Genomic DNA, 22,730 nt, shown 5'->3' on the forward strand with positions numbered 1-22,730 from the left:
GAATAAAAGTCTTACACAAGCACATTTAATGACGTTAGAAAGGCCACAAGTAGCAGAAATAAAACAGGACATTACATGTTCTCTGGAAGCAATGCTGGAAACTCTCAAGCCCTGAGGGGTATGCATGTTTATGAGCAATAGACAGTCAACAGATAGAGAGACAAACTAAGAGATTACAAATAGACATTGGACATCAGAGATACAGATATAGTAAGGGGGGGAGACGTACATCTTTCAAAGATGGGAAAACTCCCCATGTGCTCTCTTGAGAAGTTCAATGGAATCATAGATCTGGGGTTGGGAGATGTCCCCTGAGCCCTCCAGTGCCTTCCTGTCGCACTCCGTTCCTCAGTTTTTCTGACCCAGCGCTGGCTGAGATCCCAGGTATTTTTATCCTTAGTTCACAGTTCTATCTTACTTTATTTTGCCCTAATTCTAAAACATACCACTCTCATGCTGGTTCCTGAAGAGTAGAATTTGCCATCATGTGCAACAAACATACGCTAACACAAGATAACTCTAAATAAAACACAGTCCAGCCACAGAGGGGGAAATTCCCTAAAGGACTTGGAACCAGGAAGACTCTGTTAAACGTGGGTCCTCCTTAAAGGAAGAAAACACTTTCTTCAGCTTCAGGTGCTTTGACTGTGTCTTAGGTCCACTACTTAGGAAAGGGAAGGAAAGTTTTAATGAAAGCATGGAAACCATGGGCCCAGGGCAGATGAGCTCTTGGGTCCTCTGTGATTGCCTCATCAGGTCGCCATCTGAGCTCACCCTGGCTCCTGACAGGAGTTCCATAAAATATGAGCTTGAGAACTACCATTGGAGCTGTGTCACTGTGGGCAGGGGCTTCAGCCAGGCTCTGTCTCAGTCTGGAGTTATTCAGGCCTGTGCATGTGTGCAGCTGGAGATAAGGCCGACCCTGCTTCCCTGACTTGGCAAGCAATGTGCAAAGCTTGTGGGGAGAAGAACCTATGAGGACACAAGCAGGGAAAATCTGAAATGGCAGGGAATCCCTTTGCTGCATTTTGGCAATGGTGGGCTTTGGTTCCTTCATTCCAGCCCCTTCTGCTCCCTCCGCTTTTTCTTCTTCTTCCTGTGTCTTGGTCCTAGACACAGAGTAGGAACAAAATCAAAGGTCTTCTTAAGTTTGAGACAGAAAAAGAGCTGGAAGCTACAATGGTAGCAGTAGCTGGAGGCCTGGACACCCTGGATGCTCCTTTTACATTTATCTTCAGCATCCTGGGTGTCTCTCTATTCTCCTGATTTTCAAGCAATAGAAAACAATACTAATGTAATATTGAAACATACCAAAAATAATTGCAGACATCACAAGCCTCACTCTACAGCATGACATGGCACAATTAGCAAATAACAATAGCACAATTAGCAAAATAACATCCTGAAATGAAGCTGCATACATGTGTGTATCCTGTTTGTGTGTGGTGTGCATGTGTTCTTTGCCTCTCCTGATCCAGCTCCTGATGGAAGGAGGAGCTCCCACTCACTGTGAACTCACAGCATTTACACTTGAAGACAAGCACACACCTCACAAGGAGACCAGCAGTACTGCTCTGAACCAGTCTCTAGCTCAGGCAAGGGGGCGCTCATGACACAGACTCTACAAACAACTAGGAGGTGTCCGAAGTGGGTTCTGCAAGCTCGCTCATTAAACAAAAAAGGGCTTGCTAAAACTAAACTGCACAGGTTTTTACTATTTAACGAGTCAATTTTAAAGAAGTTGAATTTTCAACAGTTTCCAGAGATTGATGCAATGGTCTGACACAAGCCCATTTGGGCTCTTTTGCTGGCTTTCATTTTCTGGCAGACAATTTTTTTTTCATATTTTTAATTCATTTAATAGACAATGTCCCATGAATTGACTAAAAATTACAAATGATGTTTAAATACATCCTTTAACCAGCCTGGTTGTGACATCATTGAAGGTATATTAAGTTGTCCGTATGCAATCCACACTTGTGACTTTTCTCCGCCATTCATGAATTATGCAGTCTTGCCCAACTCATGGAAATGAAAGTGCACTCACTGCCCACTGCCACGCATTGCCTCTTTCTATGTCCTTGTGCACACATTTCCACAGTCCATTATTCATTGAGGCATCTATGTAAGTGTAAATACACACCTATAATGTGGAAATAGTCACATATGAGCAAACAGCAATGAGACTTTTATTTGCAGACATATAGCCTTCATTCCAAGTAAGCAAAACTGTTAAGGGGTACCTCTAGTTCTTCTTATGAGTCACAGGTGGTAAACAACGCAGACATAATAAATGTCAACAATGGAGGAATTTCTTCATGTGGGCTCTACAATACAGAAATTGTGCCCTTCATCTTTGACAGTCTTTAGATTTTTTATTGTGCTATACACATTTCTCCACTCCTCTTTCTTCTTCCCCCTCTCCTCTGCTACCCTCTGCCATGATCCCCATACTCCCAATTTACTCGGAAGATCTTGGGTTTATCTCCTTCTGGCAGACAACTTTTAAAGACACACAAGAATAACTTGATCTCTTAAGCTTTACATTTTTTGCATTTTACATTTTTGATCACAGTATATTATGACCTCCATACTTCAAAAATTCCATATATATATCTGATCGCCAAACTCAGTTTCATACTCCAAACCTGTCTATTTTCTTTAACTTTCTGATTCTACCTGCATGTAACACTAATAACCAGCATCCCACAGTGCCAGGGAATGCGAGTGGGGAGAGCTGTGAGTGACAGCTTAACCAGTGCGTGTTTCCTCATGAGGTCACAGAATCGAGTAATGCTGATAATTAGCTTTTTTTTTTAATCCACAAACTTTTGTCAAAAGATCCATACCTATTTGCCTGCACACTGTCTATTCAGCTTTAGAACTGAGAGCACACAGACAGAGGGGCGGAAGACATATGGCATGCACGTCTAAACTGTTTACTCTCGGGATCTTTTCAGAAAACATTTCTCTGTCAGTGATTGAGACCATTACTGTCAATAGAATAAAATTAATATGAGGAATATTGATTGCAGCATAATTAGTATTTACTGAAAGTTGGGTTGAAAAATAAATCTTGCTGTGTGAGTGTCATAGGTCATGATTTGTGTATATCTTTATTTTATGGCTCATCCAAACATGGCTGGCCCATCCACAGAAAATCCCAAATGAGCAATAATAATTAAATTGAGTCATCTTTGGTGTTTTGCCAACTTTCAGACATATGAAAACAATAGATTTGAGCTTGTTTTTTTGTTTTATTGTTACCAAGGAATATCTGTCAAAGTAAAGGAGAGAGCACGTTTCATCTAACAGTGTATTAGCTTGATTTATAACTTTTAAAATGTTTAGACACATGGTATGTGAGCCTTCATTGGTACCCTTGTCCAGAGACCTGGAGATGTGAAGGGTAGGCCTGGAGAACATGCAGAAGACCCGGGGAAGTCATTAGGAAGAAAAATGAGGCAGCCAAACAGGGCCCTTGCTGCCAAAGAAACCCGAGGGCTGTCAGGAGCAGCCCCTGCAGACGAAGCGGTTCGCATGTGCTGGTGCCTCACTGCAGCAGAGATGTCGCAGATGCCTTGTATCTGTGCACGGGACCTGGACCCTTCCTTCTGCACCTCCTGTCCACACCACCTTCAACTTCCATGGCTTAATTTTTTCTTTTAAAACTTTTACATATAAGACTGTTTTGTTGCATGCATGTGTATCTATGTACATGCCAACTGCCTGCAAAGTCCAGGAGAGGGTGTCCAATACTCCTGGGACTGTAGTGGTAAATGGTTGTGAGCTACCATGCAAGTGCTGGGAACCAAACCTGCAGCTTCCTTATGAGAAGCTAGTGATCTCAAAAGCTGAGCCATCTCTCCAGCTCCCCCTGACACCTGTCTCTCTGCCTCTCTCTCTCTTTCTGTGTGTGTGTGTGTGTGTGTGTGTGTGTGTGTGTGCAGGTAGCCACAGATGGTATGTGTTCTTTTTTATTTTTATTTTTTTGGTTTTTCGAGACAGGGTTTCTCTGTGGCTTTGAAGCCTGTCCTGGAACTAGCTCTTGTAGACCAGGCTGGTCTCGAACTCACAGAGATCCGCCTGCCTCTGCCTCCCGAGTGCTGGGATTAAAGGCATGCGCCACCACCGCCCGGCGTGGTATGTGTTCTTGATTACATGGGCCACGTCATGTCTAAAAGAGTATCACAGTTCTCCAGATCTCTTACAATCTTCCTGCCCAAGTTTCCATGGCTGAGTTAGGATTCGAAGTCCTATTTCACTTTTCCCTAGTCCCTATGTGCCACCAAAATTTTATACTGAATTTCTCTCTAACCCTTTTTGGTCCTTCGGGTTTCCTCATTTTATGTTTGCTCTGCTTCCTGCAGAGTGTTGCTACTCTTTCCATGGTCTCAAACCTTACATGAATTTTCCTACCTACTTTACTCTTGTATATACTCTATTGAGTGTTGTCTCCTCAAGAATTAGAAAAATATCTATATAAAGTCCCTTTCCCCTCCTCCTGTACACCGAGAGTGGGATTTCATAAAATGCAAGGATGAATTCAGAAAGCAATGCCATTCTCTCCACCCTAAGCCCATCAACCTGGGGGAATAAAGCAACTTCCAACTATACAAATTTCCTTTTATGTTCCCAAGCAAATTTTTGGTTTATATTAAACTAATATATAAGAAAATAGACTTGGGGTGGGGTTCAGCTCTGTATGAGTACTATGCTAGAGGTTTGCATAACTAGCCATGATCAGACCACAAAACTCTCCTCATTCCACTATCACAGATTGCTTTAGAGTCTTATTCTCTCTCACCCTGCAACTGTCTATCTAGATCTGGTCTCTGTTGCTGCTTGATGTGAGATGTCCTTCTGTGTATTTGTTATTTTTATTGCTCAATGGATAAAGCTGTTCCAGCCAATGGCAAGCAGAGATTATTCTTTTGTTTTCTGGCCACCCAGACACAAATAATCACACAGAAACTATATTAATGTCAACGCTGTTTGGCTGATGGCTCAGACATATTTCTAGCTAGCTCTTCTATCTTAATTTAACCCATTTGTATTAAGCTATGTATTGCCATGAGGCTGTGGCTTACCAGTAAGGTTCTAGCATCTTTCTCCTTTGGAAGCTACATGGCGTCTCCTTGACTCCGCCTACGCTATCTCTGTTCGGATTTCCCAATTGGCTTTACTCTGCAAAGCCATTGGTCAAAACAGCTTTATTCATCAACCAATAAAAGCAACATGTATACAGAAGGACACCCCATATCAGTTGCTATTCAACTGGGATCATATGGCCTCTGGTTTCCAAGGATTGGCTCACTTCATTCACATTGCCTCCATGTGTTGGAGATCCAGTTCAAGCTGCCATGTGCACCAAGAGTTCATAGCTGAGGAGTGGTCTGTTGTATAAACGCACTGCAGTATGTTTTTATATGCTATATAGCATGTTTTAGGTGTTGTATAGACACACTGCAGTATGTTTTTATGGCCGAGGAGTGTTCTGTTGTATAGATGCACTGAAGTATGTTTTTAGATGTTGTACAGTCTGTTTTTAGGTGTTGTATAGACATACCACAGTATGTTTTTATGGCTTGGTATAGATGCACTGCAGTATGACTCTAGTCACCTATGAGAGAATATTGATTTGGTTCTGGTTTTCAGCAACCATAGACACAGCAGCCACAAACTTTTGTTTAAGGGTTATTGTAAACACAAACATTCTTTCTCTGCTAAGTAGCAAGGAGGGAGGCTGCTGCTGGTTCCCTGAAGAACCCTGTGTTTAACTTTCTGAAATTACTGGAGTTCTGTGACGGGGGTTGCTTTCTTGCTTCCCCAGTGCAGTGTGTGTTTTATTTGTCCCTCATTTCAGCACTCATCCTTACCAGAGGCTTTCCAGCTTTGTGGATGGCTGGAAGCTATGGCTCAGAGCTCACGCCCAACATCACTGGAGAGCTTTATGAACAACTCTAGACCAGGAAAAAATACCAAAACTCCAAATGCAAAATATGGTTTTTTACTGAAAAGGTATTTCTTTCCAATCACCATAAAGTCAAAAACTCTGAAGTAGAAGCATTGCACGTTGGGGAGTGTATTACATAATTTGCTGCTCATGTCTCACAGATAAATAATGATTGACTAAGTAGGTCAATGTGTGTTGAATTATTACTGTATGCACAATGGCAAAAGTTATTCTCAACCAAGATTTTAACTTAGCAAACACACATAGAGAGTCTGCTTCTGCCAAATATCCTATTAGCAAATAGAACTACTTGGATTACACCATTCCTGCCTTCAAAGAGTTTGCCACCTTGAATGGGTAGGCATTGCAATAAATGCATTTCCATAGCAGAACCACCATACTGAGGAGGTTTTTACATTCGAAGAATGTTGACTCTGCCTAAGGGAGTTAGAGGGGGCTGACCAAACAAAGATATGAGAGCAGAGAGTGAGATGTTGATGAACAAAGGCACCATGTTGTATCATATTTGGCTTATGTTATGACAAATAAAGTTTGCCTGGTGATCAGAGGGCCGAGCTAGCCACTAGTGAACCATAGAAGCCAAGCAGTGATTGTTAAAATAGGAGCGGCGGGGCTGCGTCCCCAGCACCCCAACCGCCTGGCTAGCTTATGCCCCGAAATAACAACACACAAACTGTATTCATTTAAACACTGCTTGGCCCATTAGTTTCAGTTTTTTATTGGCTAGCTCTTACATATCGATCTAACCCATTTCTAATAATCTGTGTAGCTCCACGAGCTGGCTTACCAGAGAAGATCTTAACCTGCATCTGTCTGGAGTGGGAGAATCATGGCGACTCCTTGACTCAGCTTCTTTCTCCCAGCATTCTGTTCTGTTTACTCCTCCCACCTATGTTTTAACATATGAGAGCCAGCCAAGCAGTTTCTTTATTTTTTAACCAATGACCTTCCTCCATCAAGTGATGACACAGACCTTTGATCCCAGTGGAGGTGGGGACAGGAAGTGATAAGGTGGGTTGAGATGCAGAAACAAGCAGCTGGTGGCTGCTCCTCTGGTTCTCTGATCTTCCAGATCCCCCATCCCATATTTAACTCCCAATTCTTTATTGATTAAGATTAATTAGATTGACACTTTAGCACTACAAATGGCCTTCAGACAATCTCCTTGAACTTCAAAATGGTGGGGCTGCAGACACAAGCAAGGGGCCATCTCCAGCTACTTTATATACAAATAAATTTTATAACAGTGGTTCATTGGAGTCAACTGAGAAATGGAGGATTTTGAAGAAAGTGTTTGAAAACACAGAAGTATAAGAAAGCAAAGCATTTCCTGCTGGAAGATGAATAATTTAAAGAAATACAAGTTCAAATACACTCATCTTCCTCATTTAGAAGATCATCAAAAGTAGCATTAGTCCTACATTCCTTAACACAGGAAAGATGCTAATCATTATTAATTAAGACTACAGTTAGGAAATTGATTTGAAAATATTGACACGTTGTGGTAAATGCAAATAAAAGAGCATTTCTGATGATAAAAAGACTGTGCTTCTTCTCTTAGCAGTTACTTAGACAGACCTACAAATAATACCAGGTTACTTTTTGGGTGTTTAATTTGTGTAGATCTTTGTAGATTCTGGATGTTAGCTTCCTGTCTAGAGTATAGCTGGCAGGGATTTCCCCTCATTCCGTGATCTATCTGTTTGCTCTGCTGATATTTTCTTTACTGTGAAAAAAAGCTTTGTATTTTGATGTAGTTCAATTGGAGTCTTGTTTAGACTTTCTAAACAAGTTCTTGGAGTTAGATCTTAGTGTGTATCCCCTTAGCTTGGCTCTAGAAGTTTCTGTGCTTTAGGGTCTAAGTTAATCCACTTTGAGTAATTTGTGTGCGTGGTGAGGGATAGGGATCTAATGTCATCTTTCTGTGGTTGGTAACTAGGTTTGCCAGAACCATTTGTTGAGTACATGTCTTTTGTTCAGTGAATGTTTCTTGACACCTTCCCCAGAAATTAGGTGGTAATGGCTGTGTGTATTTATTCCATTTCTATGACTTCTATTCACTTCTACTGGTCTGTAAGTCTGTTGTTGTTATTGTTTGTTTGTTTGTTTTTTTGTTGTTGTTTGTACCAGACTGTCTTTGTCACTATAGTTCTGTAGTATAATTTGAGATCAGCTACTGCATAATCTCCAAGTACTGTTCTTTCTCCTTAGGATTACTGAGGCCATTCATGATCTATTGTTTCCTGTTGGAATTCTTGGTGTTTTTTCTAGTTTTGTGAAGAATATTATGCTGGCTTATCAACTTGACACTAATTAGAATCACCAAGGGAGAGAGACCCTCAGTTGAGGAATTGCTACCACAAGATTGCCCCATTGGGTATATCTGTAGGTATTTTCTTTATTAATGATTGATGTGGGAGAGACCAGTCCCCTGTGGGCAGTTCCATCTCTGGGCAGGTAGTTCTGGGTTGTATTAAAAGCAGGCTGAGTAAGCCAGTAAGCAAAGTTTTCTCTGTATGACCTCTGCTTTATGACATTTGCTTGAGCTCCTGTCCTGGCTTCGCCAGATGGTGAACCATAACCCCTGCTTTAGTCCTTGTCTTGAGCTCCTATCCTGGCTTCCCCAGATGGTGAACCATAGCTTATAAGCTAAATAAACCTTCTCTTCCCAAGTTGTTTTTTGGTCATAGTGTCTACTGTAGCAACAGAAAATGAAACGAATACAAATGTATTTGGAGTTTTTCTATGGACTTTCTTGAATTTGTAGGTTACTTCTGGTAGCACAGACATTTCCACAATGAACAGAACTGTCCATCGACACATGGGCTGACGAAATGAAGAGCTACAAATGACTAAAAACAATTTTCAAAAGTTTTTGACACCCCTGGTCATCAGTGAAATGCAAATTAAAATCAGAGATAGCACCTTACCCCAGTCATAAAGGCTATCATCGAGGAATATGACAACAAATATTGCAGAGGATGTGGAGATAGAGGAGCGCCTGCTAGTGGGGGTAAAAAGTAATACAACAATTATTGAAAGCATTTTGAATGTTCTTCAAAATATTTTTTTAGAAATAGCATTACCATATGACCCAGCTATACCACTCCTGGGAGTACACTCCAAGAGTAAGGCTCTGCATTCTACTCCAGACATCATTGTAGAGCCATGTTTATCACTATTCTACTCACAATAGTAACATAAAAAGAAGAACATAGTACTTCCCAGCTCTATCCCATTTCCCTGAAAATTCCTGTGCTCTACCATCATTGTTAGAACATGCCTAGACCAGTTTCTAAAGGATGAAAGATGAAGTGATGTTGTGTCAACTCTGCTACACCAGCTAAAGCCTCTTAAGATCAGCCTTCAGAAACTGACTCCCCAGACGTGGAAGATAGTGCAGCCAATCTCATCAGCCATCTGGTTGACCCATTGGTGACCACATGAGCCAAACTAGCTAAGATTCCAAAGTAGCACGCACCAGCTAAATGCCACAGATCTGCTTAACGAATAGCTGTTGTACATCTGAGGGTTTTGATGATGTTAGGAAGCATTGTTTTAGCCATCGGTAATGGTATTCTAAGTTTCCATTAATATAAATTTAATAAAATATGGCGCATTACTAACACTGGGTGCCTCTAGAGAATGCAACTGCAGGGCCAATGTTCTACCTCCAAAGAATATAAGCACCGAGAGACAGAATTGCTACTCCCTCTGGCTTGATCCATTCTTTTTCCTTAACTGTGTTTAAAATGCCAAGAATAGATAAGATAAGATAAGATAAGATAAGATAAGATAAGATAAGATAAGATAAGATAATAAGTTCTAATCCTGGTGGCTGCCTGAGCTCTAAAATAGTCTGAAGGAACATAGTACTGGCATTGTTTGCCAAAAGCTTTAGAGTAGCCAACTTTTACTCTTGTCTCAACGCCGATGGCCTAACTATTCATCAACAAGCCATTTCACCACGGTTTTATTTCCATTTTCCTTTGTGGCGATATAAGTGGCTCCAGCTGGGGGTGGAGTCATTTAGTTCATGACTATGCCTACTACAAATGGAAAAAGGCTTGGTAAGAAACTGTTGCAATACCCAGCATATCCAAACATAAGTTAAAAGGCTTTCAGATGGTGGGGATGATGGTGGTGGCGGCACTGGTAGCGGTGTTGAAGGTGAAGACAGTGAGTTTTGGTGACAAGATCTATAAACTCCTCGACATTGGCCTTTCAGAGGACTGAGACGGTTGAGCTAGGCCACAACAAAGTGCCAACATGTAGAGTTATTCCACCCACACACCAACTGTCTGAGAGAAGATGTGGCTAGTGTTTAACTCTTGCAAGAACGGAAGTATAATGAAAATTATTGGTTGACTTGATTTGGTTGGTTGCCCTACATTAAATTTCAACAAATACGTTTAACCATCTGGAAGCCATTTAAAACGGTGGCACACCTACAAAGTATCTGAGGGCCACATCCTGGTGTGCAGCACAGGATGCTACAGGGAAAGTAGGATGGGGCACACCATGAAAACAGGTCAAGGTCAGATGAGCTTCACTGTGGACAGCCCCAGCATTCCCAATCCTCTTCAGTCTGTAATGTTCTTAGGGGAAAACAAATCTAGGAATTCTCTTACCCTGACCACACATTGACAATATTAGAAAATCAGAGCCAGGTAATGCAAAGGAACTGGTCTGCTGGGATGGGCAGTTTGCTGCCAACTAGAAATAAGCTAAAACCATCAGAGGAGGAAACAAACTTCAGTTAAGAAAATGCCTCCAGGTGGATGGCAGGCCTGTAAGGCATTCTCTTCATTAGTGATTGATAGGGAAGGCCCAGCCCATTGTGGGATGGTGGTCCTGAGTTCTATAAAAAAAATAAATAAATAAAAAACAAGCTGAGCAAGCCATGGGGAGCAAGACAGTAAGTAGCACCCCTCCATGGCTTCTGCATCCAGCTCCTGTCTCCGGGTGCCTGCCCTGCTTAAGTTTCTGTCCTGACTTCCTTTGATGATGAACTGTGATGTGGAAGTATAAGCTGAATAAACCCTTTCCTCCCCAACTTACTGTTTGCCATGGAGTCTCTTTAAAGGAGTAGAAACCCTAACTAAGACACCTGCCATTAAGCCAAACAAACAGGATCACGAGGCTATGGTCTAGACTGCTCTAGACTACTACAGACTGTGCATGTCTGGAGAACCAGCCTATAGTGACTACTGCCAGCATCATGGAAAAATCCACACATGTGTCCACCTAGCTTAATAAGAGCTGTCTTGCTCATAAAACCAGACCGTCCTTTCTACATGCCGTTGCCATGATCTCAAACCTTGCATGCCAAAGGAGATCTACCCATTGCAAGCTCTTTATCATTTAGGAGAGTTAGCAAGTTTTCTATGATCCACTCTTGGCCTTTCTTTCCACATGGCAGCAGCTGTCTACCATGGCATGCCCCCAACTCCTGCCTCCGCATTTCACTCAGAACCTACCTCTTGGCTGGGCTGACCTACAGATGGCATTGTGTGCTGCTTTCGGGTTCTTTCTAATAGCTGACTCCTTTTGAGGCATACAAAAGCAGCCTGCACTTCTCTGCCCCAGTGAGCAGGATGTTCTGTGCTTTCTGATGCCCCAGCCGTTCCCAATATAGACTTCATCTTGGGAAAAGAAGTAATTAGCCTGATGGGAATGAAACAGCCATTTCAGCAGTTTCCTCACTGCTGGGTTTGGACGGAACAGAGGCCCAGGCAGGTCAGGAAGAACTTGAGCGCGCTCGAGTCTCAATGCCCCACTAAGCTCAAATACCAGCCACTGGCACCCGCAGCTCATTAGTACTGACCAACACAGCTAATCACCCGAGTGATGAATCAGCTTTCCTGAGCGCTCAGGGAAGCAGTCACTAATGTTTTAACCTCAGAGTACTCTGGATGGCCTGGAAGACCCAAGTCTCACGCACGGCTATAAACCTGAAAAAACAGTATATCGAGTGCTGTGATGTGGAAAAGCAGGTTCACTTGGTAAGGTCCTTATAAAGACTAACACCACTCTTGGAAGAACCTGGGCATGCGTTATAGGCAAGGTGCGTGCTTCTTGGGAATCTGGAGAGGTGCTTTATGATTTGTGCACACCATCGTTCATATCTGCGTCTCTGCTTCAACACAGCTGGCATCGCACCATGGATGGCTTCTTGTTGTATGGCTGTTCTTAGATCTATATAAGATACAAGGGGCTTGAGCAGGTTCTTACATCTATATAAGCTATAAGGGGCTTGAGCAGGTCCTTACATCTATATAAGATACAAGGGGCTTGAGCAGGTCCTTACATCTATGCTATGGGTGTTAGCAGCACTCTCCCTTTGCTAGTCTTCCTCTAATGTGTGACAAGCACCAGAAATGTCTCTAGACATGGCCAAAACTCCTAAGAAATCAAAGTTGCCTCTTGGTTGAGAATAGCTGCTTGAAAACATTGCAACCCACCATTTCACAAAAGACTAGACATTCTGGGCATGGTGGTGACTACTTCCCATCCCTGTATGCATAAGGCAGAAGCAAGGTGGCTCTCTGTGACTAAAACCCCGTCACAAAAAGAAAAATAAAAGTTATAATAAAATAGAACCGTATATAAAATAGACACTGTATTCAAGACAAGAGAAAACATTATTCATAACCATTTGTTTATATGTATTAGTTCTTTTGTAAATTTTCATGTAAACAGTATTGATAAGAGCATCTAATTTCTATAAGTCTGCTGGTTTATTTGTATTAATGCTAAGGGGTTGATTTTGTTACCCACTTAGAAATTTCTCTCTGTCCTCTGTTAGTGTATTGTCTGCTATTCTGGATTGGTTTTAATTTAATTTAGTTTTCCTTCAAAAATGCTGGGCAAGCAGATTATTTATTTATTTTGCCTCATTGAGGCAAGTCTGACATTGAACTACTTCTACCTTTGAGATTATAAGGTTGTAAAAACAGAGCGCCATGGGTCATCCGGGAGATCAATGGGTCTTTATTACACACCGAATGAAAGAATACAACAAAACTCTGTATTCGGTCCTGGTGCCTATTTCAAGATACATTCATGGAACAGTGTCTATTTCAGTTTTCCTTTAGGGACAGATGATGCAAGGTTAGTTGATGGATACCAGGTGTCCTTGGTTAGCTTTTACTGTCAACTTGACAAAACCTAGAGTCACCTGGAAAGGGGACACCTTTATGGAATTGTCTTAATTAAAATTTTTCTGTGTCTGTATATGTGAGATATTTTCTTCATTATTAATGTAGGATGGTTTAGCCCACTGTGGGCAGCAGCAACCCTAGGCAGGTAGGCCTGGACTGTGTAAGAAAGCTAGCTGAAGGAGCCAGAGAGGGATCTAGTCAGTAGTGTTCTTCCTTGAGCTCCAGTCCTGACTTCCCCGGGTGATGGATTATGTGTGACCTGCAAAGGAAGCTATATAAACACGGTTTCTCCCCTATGATGCTTGTGATTTAAACACATTGAAAATTTGAGCAAGAGTGTAATGGTTAGTTAGTTGTTAGTTAGTTAGTTAGTTAGTTAGTTAGTTAGTTAGTTAGTTAGTTTTCCAGCAATGTGATAAAAAAAATACCTGGGGCAATGAACGTATAAGAAAGAAAGCTTTATGTTTGAGAAGTTTCTTGGTCAGTTGACCCACTGTTTGGAAGTTTGTGAGACAACCCATCAAGTGGGCAGTGCCTGGTGGAAAGCCAAGAGCTTCATCATATCCGAGAAGCAAACAAAGTGAAAAATCAAAGAGAAATAGCCACAATAATAACCAGAGACAGACTCCAGGCAGAAAGGCTGTCACCAAGAAAAGGGACAGCAATAAATGCTGGTGAGGATGTGGGGAGAGGCAAGCCCTTATTCATTCCTAGTGGTACTGTGAACTGACCGTTGTTATGGAAACTAGTGTGAAGGTTCCTGAAAAAATGACAAATAGAATTCACATACCACCCAGCTACACTGCTCCCCAGCATACACCCAAAGGACTCTCTTGTCTTCCACAAAGAAACCTCCTCCACCCATAGTCACTGCCGCTCTGTTCACAGCAGCCAGGAAATGGAACCAGCAACAGAAGGATGGATAACGAAAATGTGGCATATATACCCAAGGGAATTTTGCACAGCTGTAGAAGTATGAAGTGTACAGAAAACTGATGGAGGAAGGTCATTGGTTAAATAAAAAGAAACTGCTTGGTCCTCATTGGTTAGAAGATAGGTGGGAGGAGTAAACAGAACAGAATGCTGGGAGGAAGAGGAAGTGAGGTCAGACTCCACAGCTCTCCTCTCGGGAGCAGACGCCTCAGAGAGAGATGCCATGCCCCGCTCCTGGGCAGACACACGTGATGAAGCTCCGACCTAGAATCTTCCCGGTAAGACCGGTGCTCACAGATTGTTAGAGATGGGTTGATTGGGATATCAGAATTAGCCAGTAAGGGCTAGAGCTAAAGGGCCAAGCAGTGATTAAAAGAATACAGTGTCTGTGTAATTATTTCGGGGCAAAAGCTAGCTGAGCAGGCGGCTGGGGTGTTGGGGACCCAGCCCCGCCGCTCCTACTACTACAGAAAACAATAGATATATTTATAAAATATTGTCTTAGGTGAAGGTGACCCAGAAAGACAAGAATGGCATATTCTCTCTCCTGTACACAACTCAGCATCGTGTCTAACTGTATGTATAGAAGCAGGGGTGAGGACGAGTCAAAGCTATGGGATTAGGAAGGAGATGAGAGAAGGGAAAGAGAAGCGCTGAGAGGTGGGGGTATGGGGCAAACACAACAGGAAGCTGAGAAAAGAGGATGGGAGGGTGAAGTGGGAGAGTGGGTGGGGGTGATCTTGAGAATAGAGGGATGGACAAGGAAAAGCAACAAAAATATACTTTGTTTGACAGGCATCTTAATAAAACCTAATGTCGTATGTGTTTAATTTAAAACGGTTTTAGATAAAAGCGAAAGAACCAAAAGCAGGAGGAACCGCCCAAGAGGAGCAGTCACACCAAGTAGGACAGTCACAAGAGGCAGATGGAACCAGAGTCCGACCCCTAAAACACAGGAGTCTTTTAAAAGAACAGATGGAGCCATATGCATTTTCTTCTTATGTTATTTCCTTTCTATAATGTGACCCAGTCTGTGGGCCACAGTGAAATAATAAGGAAAACACAAAATGATAAGGTCCATGTGCTTTATTTCTCAAGAAGGGGGCAGGAGGCAGGATCTGTTAACTAAGACAGAACAAAGGCTGGCCCACACATGTGGGTTGGGCTTAAGAACAAAGAACGTGAAGAATGAGAAAGGAACCCACAGGCAACAAACCAAACAGACACAGGGACTAACGGGAAGAGCGGTCCACAAAGGGCGGTGTCCAATACCTAAGTCCACCAAGACACAAGTGAAGATGCTGAGCCATCAGAAAACATGGTCACTGGTGTACAAAGAACACGTTCCCAGATCAGTGTGCCCCAAAGACAAGGGTTCCTTTTGATTGGGGATTTCAACTTCCTTCACCATGATCATGTGAGATACTTGATGTGTGCACACGTGTGTGGAAACCAGAGGTCCATATCGGGTGTCTTCCTCTATCACTTCCTACTCTACGTTTGGAGACAGAGTCTCGCTGAACCTGGAGCTCCTAGATTTGTCTAGACTGCCTGACAGCAAGCACGGAACTGCATGCTTCTTCCTCCCCATCGCACTGTGTTGGGTTGGTTATAGGGGTACACCAGCATCCCTGGCTTTCACATGACTGAGGAGATCAGCACACAGGTACTCAAGTAATCAAGAAGTGCTAGCCCAGCAAGCACTTCGCCCACTAAGCTGGCTTCCCAACACTGGTGATGATGGTTAAAAATCCCCAAATCATAAACATGTTTTCCTTGAGGCTATTCTCTGAGGCCACTGCTTTCTCAAGTATTACTTGGGGGAAGACATGTAATGCCAACTTCCTGTTTCTCCTTTGAGGCACCCCATTTGCCCTGTAGACCGCTGCGGGGGTTGGTTCTGTTTTGGTTTGGTTTTCAGCTTATTTATTTCCTCTATGTCTTTTGATTAAATATTTCCTTTTAGAACCAGGAGACTTGTGGGTCATTTTCATCATTTCTTCCCTATATTCAGTAAGCCTTTTAAATTGCTGGATGAAGTCTAGAGAAAACCAATTGGTTATTTTCTCACTCATTTTATGCTTTAATTGTGCATCACGGAAGGACGGAAGAGGAGGACATTCTCTCTCCGTCTCCTCCGATTGAGCCTGCCCTTTTAATGACACAGCCTTATGTCTGATCAGGTTTCTCCCCGCTGACCTCCAAGGCCATCAGAGGTAAATCTATATTTGCCAGTAGTTAGGGCTAAACAGGTTCTTTGTTTTCCCTTTGAGTTCTTGTGGAAATCTGTCCAGGCAAGAAGAAAAGAGAAATATCACTTTCTTCTCTGTGATTTCCTTTGTCAAGTTAAAAGTCAAATAACTATCCCTCGGGGAGGAAGCCGTGTGTGGGTGCCGAAACAGCATGCCAAGGAGGATGTTCAAGCTGAGCAGGCTGTGCTGAGCTTGGCTGTCCCCAGTGTGACCTCCATCAAGGGTCTGAGGTTAGCACTGTGGACTCTGACCTTGCCATCTGCAGGCCTGAATGCCGCTGACTTGCCCTGGTCTTCTGTCTCCAAGGAGTAGTCTCAGATCTGGCCTGGTCCCTGCACTGTGACCTGCTGTCCCTTGGGCCCTGGATGTGAGTTCCTGATGGCTCCTCACCTCCTTCCTACGCCAGGCTTTGCATTCTTGGCTCTTGGTGTGATTGTGATTCCTCAGCACAGCCTTCCCTGAAGGCTGACCTAGTGAGGTCTTTGACATGTGGCCAGAGGATGACAGCCCTTGCTTCATCAGTATGTTTTTCTGTATTGCTAACCATTGGATAAGCCTTTACCCTGGCATCTTAGAGAAGACCAGACACACAGACTATAAAATTCAAATTACTACACTGAACTGGGAGGCATCACCAATTCTCCTATTTCTCATGTCTGGGGTTGGATCATGCTATGGATTGGAAGTGTTTATACCCAAGTGTTCACACACTGACTGGCAGTTTGATCCCCAGTGTGATGGCTTCTTTAAGAGGTGGGACCTAATGAGTGGTTAAGAGGGTTCAAACCTTAGGATTGTATCTGTGTTGGTTCCATGGAGTCTTATAAAAGGGAGAGTTCTTTCTAGATGAGTTGTTGTAAAGCCAGGACACCCATGTGGTTGACTCCTTCTGCACACGGCAGTTTCTCTTCCACGTTGTAAAACAGCCTGCATAGTCTCCACCAAGAGGCCAGGCTTGCTGATTGCATCTGAAGCCCTCAGAACCACACGAATAAAACTTTTTGTTTATAACCTCAGCCTCTGGTATTCTGTGAGATCCACAGAATGCAGGCCAAGACAGCCCACAAATAATTTTCATTTCTTTCAGATTAGAAATTTAAAAAAACAAACAAACAGATTCTCTCCAGCAGAAGGGACAGATAAGTTCCAGGAAGTAGGTGGGAGGGGCTCACACATCTTTGACATCTTTGTTTTGTGATCGTCCTTCAGGAAGTCACACATTGTATCGGGCACCATCCCAGGGACAGAGCTACACCAGAGACCCCCAGACCCACTTTGGGTGCCAACCTCTATAGACACTTCCCATGTCCCCTTTTGTAGTCCATGAACAGAGGTTGTTTGTCTGTGTGGCAGAAACCGTGCATCAAGGACAGAAGGCAGATGGTCTGGGTCTGTTCTTATCTTCCATTCCCCACCTTCATGCTTGTCAATGGACCTTTCCCCTGTCCCCACGGGGTTTAAAGATTCAGAACAGAGGCCTGCTTGATCCCCAAAATGATGCTTTAAAGAAAGGCGAGGGAGGGCCTGAAACATGATGGAGAAGGAGAGAGACACTCTGGGGACGGAGAGTTGATTCTGCCTAATTATACTTTTTAAATTGCCCTAATTGTTCTGTTTAATTATTGATGTGGAAAGTGTTTCCTTGTAGAGAGGGGAGCGGAGTAATCAAGAGCCCTGAGGACCGGCAGCCAGACATCACCTGCGCTGGGCTTGGCAATTAAGGCCTTATCAGTCACCACTCAAGTGGGCCAAGCCCCTGTGGGGCAGCTTCCTCCCCCATGAGCAAGAAGATGGCTCCAGCAAGGGGCACACACAGGGCCTATAGAAATGCCCCGAAGTTTCTTCTCTGAGAGCAGAGAGGGAGACAAAGGTTTTGGTTTTCTTCCGTTCCTGCTCACTGATCTTTCTTTTGCTAAAACATCTTCCCAGAACACCACCTACTTGCTGCTGATGAGTTGGATTGTGGGTCCCAGTTCCCTTTCAGTATCTATAACTGTGTGGGGATTTCAAGGGACAAAAGCCAAATATTTCATGTCACTAAATACTGTTTACATATCTAATAGAACCTCAACGACTAAGTACAGGTTTTAATGGTTTTTCTCATGTTCTTACCCAGTGTCTATGCCCTGTGGTCACCCTGGAGGAGGCAGTGCCTCTGGGGTGGTTAGAAAAGTGGGCACTGATACATGCTATTGATAACAGAGTGGAGGCAGAGATGGTTGGGTCGGGTGTTAGATTCTGATTTGAGCTTCAGTGTAGGGTGGATCAGATCCCACAAAGCCAAAGCAAGGAGCTTGTGTCCCAGCATGAAGCCTGCTACCACATAGGCAAAACAAGGAGCCATCAGACAGCAGGGCAGCTAAATCCCTTCTTCATCTAACATTCTGAACCCAGGCTCCACAAAATGAATGAGAAAGATCTAGGGAAGCCCACATTCCGTTTGTCCTCTGAAAAAGGACTTGCTGCATTCCTGGGTGAAATGTGTGGTCACGTGACAGGCCCCATGGGGTCATCTCAGCAAATGCTGGACTCCAGGTGAGTGTTGATCAGTGACAGAACAAGACAGCGGTATCCAGGGTTAGCACAATGCTGACCTACGATGAGGGTCTTTACTGCATTGCACATGGGGCTGGCAGGAAGTGATTGGCAAGGGGTCAGACCTGTCAGTCTCGGCTTTCTCCTTTACAGGTGCCTCCCTCCGAGGAACATTTCCTTCTTGCTCTATCACAAGATTTGGTTCTCAGAGAAACCAAATAGTAAAAGAATGAGTTAAAGGGCAGGGATGAAGCCAACCACCGGGGAAACAGGAATCAAGATCGTGAATGTAGGGCTGTTTGGAGTTGAACTCTGAAGGATGGATGAGGGCTTGAGAGTAGGAAACAAGAAAATAGACGTTTCAAGCCCAAAGACATGCACAAAAAACTGGTGATGGAAAGAAACAGGATACGGGTCATGATAGAGGGGGACACTAGACTTCACTGTGGGGCTGGCCTGGGGAGGAAAGTTGCAAAGTATGGGATCAAGTATAAACAGCCCCAGCCATTGTAGATGCCCCCCCATACACTCCTATTGGCTTGTACACTCCAATAAAGACAAATGGTAATCCTGAGAGAATAATGAGCTCCCCAGTGCAATAAAGTATATGGAATTCCGTAACAGAGTACTTCTGACAGCCCCTCGAAAAGATATTTTACTTCTATGTAGGTGGTTTCCTTGAGCAAGTAGCACCTGCTATTTGTTAGGCAGAGAATGGACTGCTTGTCCCATGGCGCGGCAAAATCAATCATATCATAACGTCAATCTATCATGGAAAATTCTAGGCTTGCCTTTACAGCAGAGAAATTGGCAGCCTGCTCATTCAGGACAGAAAAGGGCTTTCTCATGGGGCCCTAAAATAATTTCCTTAAGACCTAATTCTAACAATAAGGACCACCCATCCTAAAGAAGACCTCGTTTCATAGACAGGAATTTACATTAATTAAACAAACAACAATAGCAAAAAAAATCTATCTTCACCCAGATTTCAAGCCTGTGGACACTGTCCTGTGACTTCTCTTGATAAATGCTCTCTTCACTGCAGTGTGGGAAGTGCCATGAGTCACAAAGCTGCTCAGTTTTTCACAATGATCCCTAGAAACACAACCCTTAAAGGACCACTGCAAAATTCCATTTACATTTGTTGAATTCATTTCCCATTTGTGTTTGATCACTACCCCCCTGCTTTCCCACCATTGTGAACACTGTGTTAAAAACACTCCAGGGGCATATTTTGTGGGCCAATTCGTAGGAGGTCAGGAGCATTTCTCACCAAACTTGGATCATAAGAAAGGAAAGAATTGCCTCCTAGCTTCATCTCTCACTCTTGAACGTGATGGGTCTATCCTTGGCCACAAGGTTAATGATGGAGCTTGGTCCCAATCCAGCAAATTGACTATGGGATAGAGATTCCTGGTAACAGTGAGAGCTGAGAATATTCAATCTCCTATTTGGGAAGAAAAGCTCAAGCTGGAAACACACTTTTGAGTACATAAATAGGAAGTTCAAGATCTACAGTTTGCCAGATTACTGAACATTCACACACGGAAGAGGAACGTTGGGGGAATCTGGTACAGAATATTCTTACCAGGTGTGGCCACAATACAATATTCTATTTTTTTTTGAGACAAGGTTTATCTGTATAGCACTGGCTATCCTAGAACTTGCTCTGTAGACCAGGCTAGCCTCCAACCTGTAAAAATGCTCCTGCCTCTGCCTCCCAAGTGCTGGGATTAAAGCTGCGCGCCACCACTGTTCTGCTACAATATTCAAATCTTAACCACTTCTGACCTTAATGCTATATACTTTTTTGAAGTTTCCTGAAGGACACTAAAGTTGTTCATAAGAAAACAGTTACTCAAACCCATCCAACACAGCTGGAAAGAAAGCAATCCAGTGGCATCTGCTTTCAAAGGAGGCTGAACTAAATTCTGGTGGTTCCGTGGAACTGTTTGAGAGTTACTCTGGGAGGTAAGAGGGTGGTTGGAGCCAACCTCATCTTGTCTGCAAGGATTGCCTCCTGTATCAACAGCAGCTCCGTTTTTGAGAAGGAGCTGTAGTGGTCCAGGTATTTGAATCCAACCCGCTCACCCACCTCTTCATCAGTCATCTCTACACATGCACTGAGGGCAGAAAACCAGCCATCAGGACAGGAGGTAAGACCAGGATCTTGTTTTCCATGAAGACACACCTACCTTCACGTCACTCTGGATAGATGTAACACAAAGCCCCGTAAGGACTCTCATGCTCAGACCTATACAGTCCCTGCTGAAACCTAAATTCCGACTTTTAGGTTTGAATAAAGTTGAGAAGAAACCACAGGGCTCCCTGTTTCCTGCCATGTCTTTGGGTAAAGGGTGTCTACAGATATTAAGTCCAAAGCTGATGGCTTCATGAAGTCATAGGTTGAGGACAAAAATCCTCATATACCAACTTAAATGGGACAAACATCAGACAAGAAGGGCAGTGTCATCTCAACTTTGCAGACAACAAAACAGAGGCGTCTGTCCAGCGTTAACTCAGCAGTTAGAAAGAATGGCAAAACTTGAACCCAAGACAGATTTCTGAGACACTACTACTAGAAAGACCATGGATTTTTACAGTCCTGGTCAGTCTGCCAGGTTGTGGGCAAAACAGGCTGTTCTCAATGCTTCTGGTGGCACCTTCTATTGCAGAAATCAGAGGGGACTTGCCATTACACACGATTTAGATTAAATTATGCTCCTAAATCATGGACTTTCTCTGTATAATCCCCCTACCCCAGCCAGAGTCAGTAAACTGTGCAGTCAGAACAAGTGTGAGACACTCAATCGTTCCATTTGTTTGCACGGCTCTTGCTTTGTGAGAGACAAGCAGCACAAGGCAGGCATTTTCCCTGACCAGTCAGTGGTTTCATAGCATCAGCTCAACTCCCCCATCACCCCAGCCCTGAGACCTCATTTGGGTAGGCAAGGGAGAGTCCTAAATGTTCTGCTATTTCTGGGAATAAACCCAATGGATTTTATATGCTGAGTAGCAGAACTGAGCTGCTCCCAGGTTCCCAACTGGCCAGTTGCAATGACCTTCCTCGGGGTCATCTTACCATCATCCAGAATTTAAGGGAACATGTCTTGCATGCGAGCCTACCTTCTTAATGAACTCAAGCCAATGCTTGGAGAATAAAGCACAAGGTGAGTTCGATGTCAGCCATGACCTGAGTTTGTTCCAAGAGTCCTGATTCTTTAGACAAACGCATGGCTGAAGATCTCATTCTTCAACATCCAGAACTTGGGGCGAGACTGAGCACTTCTTCCTGGGGGACCAGCTGTCCTGGCATATCATATCCCCGAGCCTCAGAGCAGAGTTTGTAAATGGCTGTTTTACTTGGGGGGGGGGGGGGGCTTGAGGGGCGCGGAGTCCAGCTCCATCTCAGGATCTGGGAAAATGCAGCCGAGTCGGGTTTACCCCCTTTAAAAGTGTTGCAGTCAGGAAAGACCTCCTGAATGTTAGGAACTTGAATAGAGAAAAATGTCCATTCCTCTTCCCCTGCCCCCACTCGCCGTTCCCAGCATCTTTGTTTGAACCGACTCTCAAAAAACATGTAAATCTTGGGCCAGACTAAGCAAATCACCTTAAAAAGGAAGGTTAGAGAACTGTTTATTATTTGAAATGTCTCTCCCCAGACCTTGTTTTTGATGAATTGGCTTCAGCTTCATTACTTCATGATATATCTCCCTTGACATTTAATTATACTTACTCCAAACACATTAAGCGAATCAGTCTGAACAGCTTCTTATTAATATGCAAATTTCTCCTTTGAAAACCCATGAATCTGTGAAAAATCTCTTTAGGCTTCCATTAAACCCACTCAGGAAGTTGTATACCTCACAC

At 43.4% G+C, this 22,730-nt stretch overlaps 1 protein-coding gene across 3 annotated transcripts in view; it reads right to left on the reverse strand.

Annotated features, from left to right (window-relative positions):
• LOC142860648 (heparan sulfate glucosamine 3-O-sulfotransferase 3A1) overlaps positions 1 to 22,730 on the reverse strand; it is a 93,634-nt gene that overhangs the window by 9,393 nt on the left and 61,511 nt on the right. Inside the window, exon 1 of one of the 3 annotated variants that reach the window (XM_075992160.1) lies at positions 8,908 to 8,979. The exons of the other annotated variants lie outside the window; for them this stretch is intronic. The gene's annotated coding sequence lies outside the window, so the exon portion shown is untranslated. Of the gene's footprint in view, positions 1 to 8,907; positions 8,980 to 22,730 lie in introns of those variants that run through there. 3 annotated transcript variants of the gene reach the window in all.

The sequence above is a fragment of the Microtus pennsylvanicus genome, chromosome 11, assembly GCF_037038515.1.
Source record: "Microtus pennsylvanicus isolate mMicPen1 chromosome 11, mMicPen1.hap1, whole genome shotgun sequence".
Taxonomy (NCBI): Eukaryota; Metazoa; Chordata; class Mammalia; order Rodentia; family Cricetidae; genus Microtus; species Microtus pennsylvanicus.